This window comes from Marmota marmota, unplaced genomic scaffold (genome assembly GCF_001458135.2).
Source record: "Marmota marmota marmota unplaced genomic scaffold, marMar, whole genome shotgun sequence".
NCBI classification, from domain to species: Eukaryota; Metazoa; Chordata; class Mammalia; order Rodentia; family Sciuridae; genus Marmota; species Marmota marmota.
The window spans coordinates 27,282,577-27,295,827 of NW_025999977.1; the positions used below are offsets into that span (position 1 = coordinate 27,282,577).

At 34.1% G+C, this 13,251-nt stretch overlaps 1 protein-coding gene and 1 long non-coding RNA gene across 8 annotated transcripts in view; both read right to left on the reverse strand.

Moving 5' to 3' along the window:
* Eml4 (EMAP like 4) overlaps window positions 1–13,251 on the reverse strand; it is a 138,317-nt gene that overhangs the window by 81,638 nt on the left and 43,428 nt on the right. The window lies entirely within an intron of this gene.
* The window catches only part of LOC125617193, a 13,464-nt gene continuing 8,437 nt past the window's right edge, over window positions 8,225–13,251 (reverse strand). Inside the window, exons 2-3 of the long non-coding RNA XR_007348102.1 lie at window positions 12,724–12,733; window positions 8,225–12,621 (exon numbers count right to left, since the gene is read on the reverse strand). This is a non-coding gene — a long non-coding RNA (uncharacterized LOC125617193). The remainder of the gene's footprint in view (window positions 12,622–12,723; window positions 12,734–13,251) is intronic.

Consider the following 13,251-nt stretch of genomic DNA (forward strand, 5'->3'; position numbering starts at 1 on the left):
TGTCAGATCTAAAATTCAGTTCTTTTTCATGCCAGACTGCATATTACATATTTTGAATATACAAAGACACTCAACTTATTTGGGGCTCATTTTGCCATAGTGTAACAAGGACTCTGGTCTCCTGACCAAGTATGGTTATTTCATCTCTTTATTTTCACTGATAAAATAATTTATCATTTACTTTTTGGCTCTTGGATAGATTTCAGATTGATACTGCTATTCCATTATCTTTAGTTAAATGAGGCATTCAAACATACAGGATAGGGTTTCTGGTTATGATTAAGATTGAGAATCCTCATTCCACTTTTTTCCCTAACTGCAACAAAATATTCTGAAAAGAATGCATACAACAATTACTTGAGATCTTGAAGAACAAATATTAAGACATATTGAAAAGGGAAATCAAATTTTGAAGAATGACCCATGAGGCAATGAGTTCCCTTGCTTATACATATAGCTTATAAACTTTTGAGAATTGTGTACAAAAAAAGCTCCTGATAAAACCCTTTTTTTCTCTGATCACCTTTAACTTTCCCAACCACACAAGTCCCAGCTGTGAAACTGCAACACATGGCAGCAGTGGCATGCCATGGAAGAATGAGGGACTCCCGTGTGTGCTCTCTCTCTCACTGCTTTACCTTGAGTGGACAGCAACACAAGGAAGGGGAAAAATCCCAATTTTCTAGGAAGATCACAAGGAAAGGGGGTCCATGAGAGCTTGACTGGATGGAGGAGATTACAGAGAGGAAGGAATTAGAGAAAAGGATCCTAGGCTCATCCTCCCAGCTACACAAACACAGAAATAACTGGTATCAACATAGTAAAGATTTTTGAGAATTATGGACCAGTGGCCAGGTCCCAGACTGGTCTATGCACAGTGCACATGAAAAGCTGACAAGAACAGACCTGGAAAAGTTTTTAAAAACAAAATGACATTGGATCTAGAGTGCATAGAACACAGGTCAGGAACTGTAGTCTGAACAGAGCTGAGTGACTAATGAAACAAAAATTATTAACATTTGTCAGCAGAATTTAATAGGACCCAAAGTCTCACAGTATAATATTCAAAATGTCCAAAAATAATCCAAAATTAACTGACATTCAAAAAACCAGGAACACCTTAAAAAAAAAAACCACTCAAGGAAAAAAAAAATCAACCAACATGAAATGACAGATATTGGCATTATCAGAGTCTTTAAAACAATTATCATAACCACGTTACACAAAGGAAGGGGGAACATTCTTGAAATAAACGGAATAAAAGTCACAGAAAAGAAATAAAAATTATTAAAAAAAACTCAAGTGGAAGTTTTATTTTTTATTACTTAGAGAATACTTTATTAGTTTCTGTAATCAAACAATAAGACCTTACATATTTGATACAGTGTAACTCCTATACAAATTAAGTTTAACATTTTTAAACCAATATGGCTATTAATTTCTGTATAATGCCGACTCAAGATGATAAACTGAGATATTTTTTCCAAAGTTGAAACCACAACTAAAACTTCAAATTCAAATACATATATGCCATGACACACAACTAAGTCATTCAGGGTCACTCCAGGTGAAATTTGGGTTGGCACACAAAGACAGAGAAAACACCTTTTTCTTGGGGTTCTTCAGCATTGGCTCCTCTGCTCCAGCTCCCACAAGGGAGGCAGAAAAAAAAGAGAGGAGGAGGATGTTCTGAAGCCCCTTTTTATTGAGGGGAAGACACTGGAGAAAGTTTCACCCGAAAGAAGGGGGTCAGGTTTCAGGGGGTTGAGTCTAACTCCATGATGTCTTATGGTCAGCAGATTGACTGACATCTTGGAAGGCCACACCTATCACAGAGGATCATAGGCAGAGTGAGCAAAACGGACACATAACACCACCAGCCCAAACAGAGAGGCAAAGTCAGTCCAGTCCACTCATGTACTCATGCTCATAATTCACACACACACAGCCCGTAGCTGGCTTGCCGTACATATATATGCATGTGTATATATATAAATAAATACATATATAAATTCATACACACACATACATACATATATAAATAAAATGTGTGTGTCAGGGAAAGAAAGACCACAATAGCAAGATCTGGCCTCAAAATAAAAAGGACTGGGGTCAATGTAGCTCAGTGGTAAAGTGCCCCTGGGCTCAATTCCTATTACAAAAAGAAAGAAAAGACACCCCCCCACACCAAAAAAAAAAAAACAAAACAAAAAAAACCTGCAAAGTTCTTTTTATAATTTAAAAAGATATTCTAGAGTAATATCATTAAAAACAGCTCTGAAAAAGCACTATCACTACTACATATCATAAAGCAGGTACAAGAGATTTTACATTCACAGAGTTATGATACAGTTATGATACAGTACTGTCCTTCCTACATCTATACTGCTATAGAATATAATTTAAAAGAAATTATTTGCAGGGCACACTGACATATGCTTGTAATCTAAGCAACTCAGGAGGCTGAGACAAGAGGATCTCAAGTTCAAGGCCAGCCCCAGCAATCTGGCAAGTCCCTAAACAACTTAGTGAGACCTTGTGTCAAAATAAAAAAAATTTAAAAGGCTGGGGATGTAGCTCTGTGGTAAAGCATCCCTGGATTCAATCTCCAGTACCAATAACAACAACAACAACAAAAGGGCATTATTTGAAACTTGATTCTACTTTTCCAGCAGAGGGCCCAAAGGTTAGTATGACACAGCTGTATGTGTGAACTATGAGCATGAATACATAAGTGGAGAATATTTCTTTTTGTTTGTAGCACAGTTCTAAGTACTTATTCTCTTCATGAATATCAACTAAAAACCATTCTTTAAAAGCCAGGAAAAACAAAACCACCGCTGAATTCACACAAAAGTGACCAAATGGTCAAATGGAAATTTCAGAACTGAAAAATAGCCAATTTTTAAAAACTACAGAGGGGCTCAATAACAATGAGAGAGAAAAAGAAAAGAACAGTGACCTTAAAGATAGGCTGACAGAAATTATTCAATTTCAACACAGAGGGTAAAAAAAAGACACAACCTCAGGCCTAACATTTGTGTCACCTGAGACCCAGAAGGAGAAGAGAAAAAGATTGATATGTGATAAATAATGGCTCAATTTCCCAAATTGTTAAATTAAAATTTACAAATTCATTTCAATTTAGTATATATTGAAACCCCTATTTCTACCACAAATATAAAATCCAAGTACAGTAGATTAAAGAACTAAAGACAAACATACAAATTTAAAATTTTTTAAAATTTTTACAAAAGTTATGTTCATATCCTACAAGTAGAGAAGTCCCTAATCAAGATACAACAGATTTACCGTTAAAAGACTGATTTGACTACTTTAGAAGTCAGAATACATGCACACTAAAAGACATGAAAGAAAGAAGGAGGGAGGGAAGAAAGAAATCCATGAACAGGGAAAAGATAGTTGTACCACATATATTTGATAAGGGTTAGAATCACAAATAAAGAATCCCTACAAATCAATTAAGACAAACAATCCTACAAAAAAATTAGTAAAAGCCTTGAATAAACACTTCATTGAAAAAGAAACATAAATGGCCAATAGATAAACGAAACGAAACGAAGCTCAAAGCACCTAATTAATAATTTTGGAAAGAAACACTACAACCATATAAAATTGGCAAAGGAAAAAAATTTAAGTCTGACAATATCATGAGCTCCCAAAGATATGGAGTAATGTGAACTCTCATACATTACTGGTAAGATGTCTCTTGTTTCAATAACTTTAGAAAAAAAAAACCTTAATGCTATCTAGTAATATTAAACATGCAAACATCCTATGATCAAGCAATTCTATGCTCAGGTGTATACACATAACCCTACAGCAGGAACAAGGAGACTTATTCTGTAAAGGGAGAGGTAGTAAATATTTTAAGCCTTGAAGACCACACAATCTCTGTAGCAACTACTCAGATGTGCCTTTTTTACACAGAAACTGCTACAGATAGGTTAATAAAAGAATATGCTATGTTCCATTAAAACTTCACTTATTTAAAAGGTATCCTGTCAGGCATAGTTTCCCAATTTCAGCTCTTGAGAAACTCTAGCACATATTCTAAGAGACATGTTCAAGAATATTCAAGCAAAAAAAAATTTTTTTAACTTTTAAAAAAGAAAAGAAGGAACATTCAAGTAGCATAATTCATCATAGAAACACTGAAAACAACGTAAATAAATATCCATCAACTGTGAAACAGGTAAAGGAGTTGTAATATAAATAATGAAGAGAATACTATAGAGGGCAAACAAACTATGGCTACATACACCACCATGTATGAATCTCAGGACCATATTGAGTGTAAAAAATTCAGGTGAACTTTAATAAATAAAAGTAAATCATTTATTATTTAGAATAAAACTATAAATAAACAATAGAATTATACACAAAATTTTATGACAATACGTATTTCTCCCCACCCCATCCCTTTTCCTGCTACTGGGGATTGAATCCAAAAGCACTACACTACTTTTCTTTTTAAATTTTTAATTTTCAGAGAGGGTCTTGCCCAGCAACAATAGTTATTTCAGATAGTGTAGGGCAAGTGAAAAGATAGAAAGGTGTCCACAAATAATGGTATATCTATAATTCAAACAAAGATCACATTATACTTTTGAGGAGAGTAAAAGAGTTGTGTGATGTTTCTCTTATGCCTAGGTGGATGGGGAATGTGGTAACTAGATGGCATGAGTGATTAACACTGGTTTTTAAGAACAACAGAATCATTTTTGCAAATTATATTCCAAAACAGACAAAAATCAAGTTGTACTTCCAAGGAATCCTAGGATTTTGTGACACAGAATCAACTAAACCAAATGGTCTTTAGGATACTTTTGTCTAGTAATATGAACCTAAGGTTAGTTGTTACTATGAAGAAAAACAAACAATAGTTCTTCATTTCAAAAAGATACATGAGATAAAACATCATTCTAAGAACAAATATTAAAAATTGTTTAAATGGTCTGATCTGTTCTCCCTAAAGTACTAGTTGAGACACTGGGTAGTTGTTATTGGATAGAATGGTAACAGGCGATTAGATTAGAATATTAGAGAAGTTGTATAAATGAAAAAACATGAGAAACCAGTAACAATAATATGCACTGTTCATAATTTTAAAACTGGTACTGGCCTTCAGAACTGGTACTGGCCTTCCCATAAAAAGGCAAGTGATCAAGTAAATGGTTACACTATGGAATACTAATATTTTTTAAAATACTACTCTTAAAAATGGGCTGGGGTTGTAGCTCAGTGGTGGAGTGCTTGCTTAGGACGGGTGAGGCCCTGGGTTCGATCTTCAGCACCACATAAAAACAAATAAACAACAAACAAATAAATAAAATAAAGGTTAAATTCTTGTAAGAAAAAAAAGGATGGCATATATTTATAATTATAAACAAGTAAGTTTAGCAGGAATGACAACATACTATGGAGAAAAAAGTTGCAGGACAACATTTATACTCCAGTGTTATCTGAGCAGAACTAGACAAACACACATGCACAAATACATTGAAAGATTGGGAGCAAGCCTCTTGAGAATTTTCTATCAAAAAAGTCTTTATAAACAAATTTTTTTTTCAAGTAAAAAAGCAACAAAGCAAAAATTAGGCTACAATATAAATCTATTTAATATACCTAAGTTTTTAATGCATGTTTGGTCAATTTAGAGATTTTTATGCATAGTGAATGAGAACATTTCTGTAAAAATATTATTATTAGGATAATAAAAAAGAATATTCTCAGGCTAATGAAAGGCACAAAAATTTAAAGATTGTTTCTCCCAAAAGAAAAAAGAAAAAAAGCCTACAGCTGATTTGTCACATTAGTGAATTCTTTTTTTTTTTTTTTTTTTTGTCGGAATGATCTTTTTTTTAAAGAGAGAGAGAGAATTTTTTAATATTTATTTTTTAGTTCTCGGCGGACACAACATCTTTGTTTGTATGTGGTGCTGAGGATCGAACCCAGGCCGCACGCATGTCAGGCTAGCGCACTACCGCTTGAGCCACATCCCCAGTCCACATTAGTGAATTCAAGAAGGCATTTAGCAACTTAAACTTGTTATTGCTTTGTTCTTGACTGAAATCAATCATCTTCAAATACTGCTGCGAAGATAAAAATATCAAAGAACTATATTAAAAAGTCAATGCACTGTGTATACGACGACTGCTAACATTTATTTATGGAAACAAACTGTAAGAAAATGTATTTATAAACTATAAACAATAGAACATATGGAAATAAATTTATACAGGAATTAATGACTTCTATTCATCTTGATAAACTACTTTCAAAGTAAAAATTTCTCTCAAAAGAGCTTTTACTAAATAAGGTATTTCTACTGTTGAAGCATTTTTCTTTAGTAAACAACAGTATGAATTATCTCCAGCTAGTAATATGATTATATGAAAATAAGACTAATTTCTGGCTTCAACAAAAACACAAATACTGTTGTAGACTCTTTATTTTTCTTTGTAAGGTATTCTTACTAAAAATTCATCTAGCATAAACTAGAAGAAAAATTGTTAAATAACAGAAAACAAACCAAAAAATCATATTGCTACTATTATTTTGAGCCATGACAACTAGGTCTTAAAAAAAAAAAAAAGAATTTACTTCATTTTGTCACCAGAATTCATTCATAATTAAAATGGTCTTTTTTCAAAGCCTCATTTTATCACAGAACTTAAAGAGTTATTCTGTAATTCTGTTTTTGATAAAGTTCTTTGGGTTAAACTTCATAGAAGCACAAATTGCCAATTCTGATTTACTATTTTTTAAGAGAAGTGCTTCTATATTACTTTCCATTATAAGTTACTAGAGTAATTTTTCCTTTTAAGAATAGTATATAACAACCATCTTTCTGGAGGGGACAGAGTAAGTTGAGCAAAGTTCACTCTGCCCTCTTAATAGGTATGTAATTGTTTATAAAGTGAGTATTGTTTTAAGTACTCTATAAAAGAGTACAGGCAAATATTTATGCCATTACTGGCACTTAAAGGGGCAGAGGGAAGAAAGTGCTCTAGATTAGATTTTGGGGGGCGGGGGGTGGGGGGGAGGAGGACTGACCCAGGGGCAATTTACCACTGAGCTAAGTCCCCAGCCATTTCTGTTTTTTATTTTGAGGCAGGGTCTTGCTAAGTTGCTTAAGGCTTTGCTAAGGTACTGAGACTGGCCTTTCACCTTGTGATCCTCCTGCCTTAGCCTCCCCAGTCACTGGAATTATAGGCATGTACCATGGTGGCGCACAGCTTCATTAGACTTGTTTTGTCATGAGTGGTAAAATTTGTGAGGAGATCTGAATTCTCAGGAAAGAAGAGAAACATTACCAGTGCAGAAGTTGGTAAATGTGCAGGAACCACACACTGAAGCAAGACAAGGCAAACTGCCTTCCATTTTGGCCACCTATGTTATAAGCAATATAAACCAGTTCTATGTTTCCTCTTGCTGCCTTCCCAGATAGTTTCAAAGGAAATCCCAACTCTAAATCTCACAACATACTTTACATTCTGAGGAAATCCTCTAAGTCCAGATGGCCTACCACAAAGCACTTCTTTGTTGGCACAAATAAAACTTCTTAAAACAGTGCTTCTCCTGTCCCTTTGGTCTCAAAAGAAAAGTTTAAAAGTTTTCTATTTCTTAAAAAAAAAAAAAAAAAAATGATGGAGAGGGAGCAAACAGAGTACACAGGCAGAAGGTAGGACACAAACAAAAAACTTGGGTTGCTTTGGGAATGGATAAATCCCAGGTGGCAGAAACACATAATTTAATGAACTACAAGAATATTCACCACAATAATTTCATTGTCCTTGGGGTACTACACTTTTCTGATCTTTTTAACCAGTTAACAGTAAAGTACCATTGCTTCAAATACAAAACTCAATTTTTTTCTTCTGAAACTGCAACACAAAACAATTTCTATAAATAACAGAGTTTAAAGTCCCCAAAGTGAATATGTTTTTTTAAGTAAGAAATACAATGTGTGTGGAACTAGAAAGTCATAGTTCCTTTTTTTCTTTTGCACTTATTTTATTTATTTAGGTATCAGGGATTGAACCCAGGTGTGCTTAACCACTGAGCCACAGCCACAGCCACAGCCATTTTTGTTTTTTATTTTGAGACAGGTTCTCACTAAGTTACTTAGGGCCTTGCTAAATTACTGAGGCTGGCTTTGAACTTGCAATCCTCACACCTAAGCTTAAAGCTGCTGGGATTACAGCTGTGTGCCACTGTGCTCTGACTTTTAGCTTTTGCTTTTATTTAAATTAAAATAAAATCTCATGATCTTTAAAGAAACTAAAAAATGATAACATTCGTCTTTAAAACCTAAATATTAAGACCATGATTGATTTATTATAATCATTTCACTAAAGAATATAATTAATAATGAAAGTCATATTTCTTAAAACTACTTTTCCAAATTATTTTAAAACATGACAACTGCAGTAGTATCAAGTAGCCTATAATAATAAACAATTCATAAATGGTTAGATATTCTGGTTTTAAACCATCGACCCAAGATTACAAACAATGTCAATGTATGGGGGAATTCAAATTATAAATATTTTTCAGTCTGTTTTACAAAACCATGTAAAGCTAGATGACAATAAATGAATGCAACATGTATTTATTCTTTTGTAGCCACTTCGAAAGTTAAAGAACAAATTTATAGAAATGTGTCAAAACAAAGCTATCAGATTTATTACTTCAATTTGTTGTTTTTAAGGTTTATATTTATACTTAAGAAAAACAAATCTAAGCCAACCAAAAGTAAACAGAAACAATGGATGCAACTTAATCAAATTGAATATAAAGAGCTGTGATCATAATGGTAGCGGTGGTGCACACCTGTAATCCCCACAACTCTGGAGGCTGGGGCAGGAATATCACAACTTTGAGGTCAGCCTAGGGTTTTGCAAGACCCTGTCTCAAAATTTTTAAAAAAGGAAGGGGGCGTTGCCTAGAGGTGTAGCTCATTGATAGAGAATCCCAGTGTTCAATCCAAAAAGTAATAGGTAAACAGATGAAAGAGAAATGGAGCAAAACAGTTCAGATTAATATTTTCAATAAGTTTTATGGAAAAATGGGAGTCATCAAAAGAGTGTTTTCACAAGTGAGACTAAGAAAGTACTCTTCTTTTAAGTAATACCTGACATAGATTCATCAAAGTATAGGAGTTACTTAAAAGATTAACAGAAGTTAAGTGGGCTATGCTTGAAATATTACAGACTAGGAAGAATTTAAACTCTTGCTATTGACTGGTGAGAACCTGAGAAGAATGCGTGTTAACACTTCAATCATCATATTTAAAACTACAGTTTCGTAATTCAGGTGTCCGCTACTCTTCTATAAACTAAACTGGCCCAATTACATGATTACTTACAGCATCCTAAGGTTATAAGAGCAATTAACAAGTTTTGTAATAGTTCTTTCTACTCGGTACATAACAAAAAGACTTTTCTTACAAATCATGATACATTGGTGTTTTTCTCTACCACCTCCCATGTGTATAGAATACTACTAATTTGTAGATTATAATTTGGGCATTTCTTTCTTCTCAAATCAAAATCTGGTTTCAGACCAGAAAGTGTGTTTCCTAGTCTCAGCTTAGTTTCTACGCTTGAGAATCATCCTCTCTACTACTAAAATCAAATATCTCGTAGGGTACAGTGGCACATGCTCATAATCCCAGTGGTTTAGGAGACTGAAGAAGAAAGACAGCAGATTCAAAGCCAGTCTCAGAACCTTGGTGAGGCCCTAAGCAATTTAGCAAGACCACGCCTCAAAATAAAAAATAAGGGACTGGTGGTTTAGTGGCAGAGTGCTAGCCTAATATGATGGAAATGGAATTAGGGTAAGAAATGTGCTAAACAGGGTTGATGGTGGTGAGGTTTTTGGAAAAGTTGTATATTTACAAGGTTTAGGGATGGAACCAAGATACAGTGATTGTACTAACATGAAAGGGCATACAACAGAGGTTTAGTGTAAGAAAAAACGTGAAGGGCTAAAATAGAAGACCAACAATGAGCCTTGGGGGGAAAAACACTTTTACGTAAGAATGAAGGAAAGATGATGAAAGCAGGCACAGATGCAGTCAGTCTTCCATATCTGTGGGTTCTATGTCTTTGGATTCAAAGCAGACTGAAAATACTCAAGGACAAAACATTTGTATCTATACTAAACATATTCAAATTTTTTGTAGTAATTATTCCCTAAATGATAAAGTAAAACACCTATTACACTGCATTTACACTGTATTAAATATCCTAACTAATTTAGAGATGATTTAAAGTATATAGGAGAAAGTGAATAGATCATATGCAAATACTACACCATTTTACAAAAAGGACTTGAGCATATGAAGATTTTGATATCCTTGGGGGTTCCCATAACCAATCCTCCACATTTACTGAAGGATGAATGTATTTGTTTTCTACCTAAATTTTTATCTGTGAAGCAGGAGACAAGGTCACCTGCTAAGAGCTGGTTAAAGAGCTTAAGCTGAGTGATAAGTATGAAGCTGTCTATACCATCAGACTTATAATATTGCAAGACAGTTTAATTTGCTTCTAATAAAGTTATATTTATATTTAAAATTATATTTTATAATTTTATTTAAAATTCTTAGTTTATAAATCTCTCTAATCTTTTTTTTTTTTTTTTAACTTTCCTATACACCTGGGAAAGTACCACACGGAGCAGAAGTCTGAATTTTGTGGTGGTATTTTAGAATCAGCAGCAAAGGCAGGCTAAAATAAGAGATGAGAAAGAAACCCACACTACCTTGATGATGATGCACAGGACTGGGAGCTGCTTTACAAGAACAGAACTGCCTGCATTGGAAGTTCAATAAAGCTGGGGTGGGGGTCCTTGATAAAGCAATTTTAGCCAATAATTATATGAAATAAAACAGGTAACTCCCTCCTACTTCCCTCCTCACTACCATGAGTATTTCTTCCTTTTTCGCTTCTTCTTTCTCTGAATATTCCCCTTTTTTTCACTTGTACCTACATTTTGAGGCAAGCAGGCAGGTAGGCAGCCTGTTTCCTGACCATCCTTTCCCCCCTTTTCTCCAGGTCTGCCAGAATGATAAAAATGAAGTATATTTTTGTTTATTGCTGTCAGTTTTAGATATATAGCCCAATCAAAAGAGGGGGTATTTTAGTACTACTGGTCCTCAACCTAGAACTTTACATACTAATTTGTTTCACTATTTTTCCTTTTCTTATTTTTATAAGTAAATGAGCTAAAATGCTCATATTACTCAATGAAGAAAAGCATATACTTCATTCCCCTTCCTACCTTCTCTGAAAAACTTATTACTCTTTACCTGTATTTCTCCCTAAATTTTCATTTTCATTCAGTCCTACCTATCAGTGAATGAGAGGTCTTTGGTAACAACAAAAACAAACAAGACAGAACAAAACAAAACAAAGTATCTGTCTTGCTTTAAGAAAAACACTGCATTATGTAAATTCTCATTAACAAAAGTGTTCCTTTTGCATATGTAATATGCATATGTAATTAAAAGCACTGTGCTTCAGCAAAACCCTAAGAAAGTCTTCTTTCTTTCCTTCTCTTTCTATTCCTTTCCGAAATTTCCTACCTCCTTACTTAATGCCTTCCTTTCTAGTACCGGAGACTGAAGCCATGGACACTCTACCACTGAGCTACACCCCACAGTCCTTTTTATTTTTTATTTTGAGACCGGGCTCAATAAATTGCTGAGGCTGGCCACAAACATGTGATGCTCCAGTCTCAACCTCTAGAATCATTGAGATCACACATATGCACCACCATGCCTGGCCCTGGGCAAGTTTCTTAATTTCTGGATGTCCCAGTTTCTCGACCTAATGAGGCTAAGAGTACCTAACATATAAAGTTATTGAAAATTAAAGTAGATAAACCACTAAAGAGCATGTAAAAATGCAGAGTAAAACCATGTAAATGTTAGTAATTACTAAAAATTTATCATTAAGACCGCCAAATAAAAACCAATTAAACACATTAAAATCACCTTTTTAAAAATATTTATTTATTTATTTATGTATCTTTAATTTTAGGTGGATACATTAGTTTGTTTTTATGTGGTGCCAAGGATCGAACCCAGTGCCTCATGCATGCTAGGCGAGCACTCTACCACTGAGCCACCTCCCCTAAAATCACCTTAATTCAAGATAAATAAATTCTGCAGGGTCAGGCAACCTAATTATTCTAATATTTACCAAAACTTAGTTTCTGAAACATCAGCAGAAAGACATGCTTCATTATTTTACTAATTATTTATTCACTAAATTCCATTTTATAACCAAAAAATTAAAAATGCACTAAACTGTGAATTAGCAGGGCAGATTCAAACAACAAAGATATATTATTTCATAATCATTTTTAACATTTGGTAAACTTATAATTATATGTCACTGCATTGTGAGGGTTTGGTTAAATAGTTTCCAACCCTAGAAGCAGACACCAGTGGAGAAAATGTAAACAAATAAATGCAATAAGCATAAGAGAAGAGTTGCCCTTTAGAACATGTACAGAAAATAGTGGGATCTATTAAAAAAAAAAAAAAAGGACCAATTTTAAGCCAGAGTGGTGCACACCTGTAATCTTGGCTACTGGTGAGCCTGAGGTAGAAGGATCAAAAATTCAAGGTCATCTTGGGAAATGTATTGAGACCTCTCAAAACAAATAAAAAGGCCGGGGATATACCTCAGTGGCTCTAGGTTAATCCTCAATATAGGGAGGGGGACACAAATTTTAACAGGAGAGGAAAATATATAAGTCTGGATTTTGGAACAAGTTATTTTGTTAAAAGGAAAATACTGATGAGAAAAAAATTTTAAGTGATCCCATTTGGAAAGCTTGTTATGTAGCCCATAAAACGCCAGACAAAATATAGCTTCTAAATTACAAATAACATGAAAACTATATCCCAAATGATATGACTGAAGATATTAACATTGTATTTTAAATAAAAAATCTAAGTACATCTTTGGCCTACTAAAAAAAAGAGGGGGGGTACAAAGTGAGGAAGAGACCCAGAAGAAACGAAGAAACCAACCACAAACTCAATCAATAAAATAAGAGTATACATATTACAATAGGCAACACACTGCTGAGTTCTTGGATGATGAGCAAGTTTAGGGTCTTTGCAGGGGTGAAGTAGTAAGAAGAATGGCCTGAACAGGCCCTTTAGGATCTTTGCAGGGTGAAGTAGTAAGAAGAATGGCCTGGACA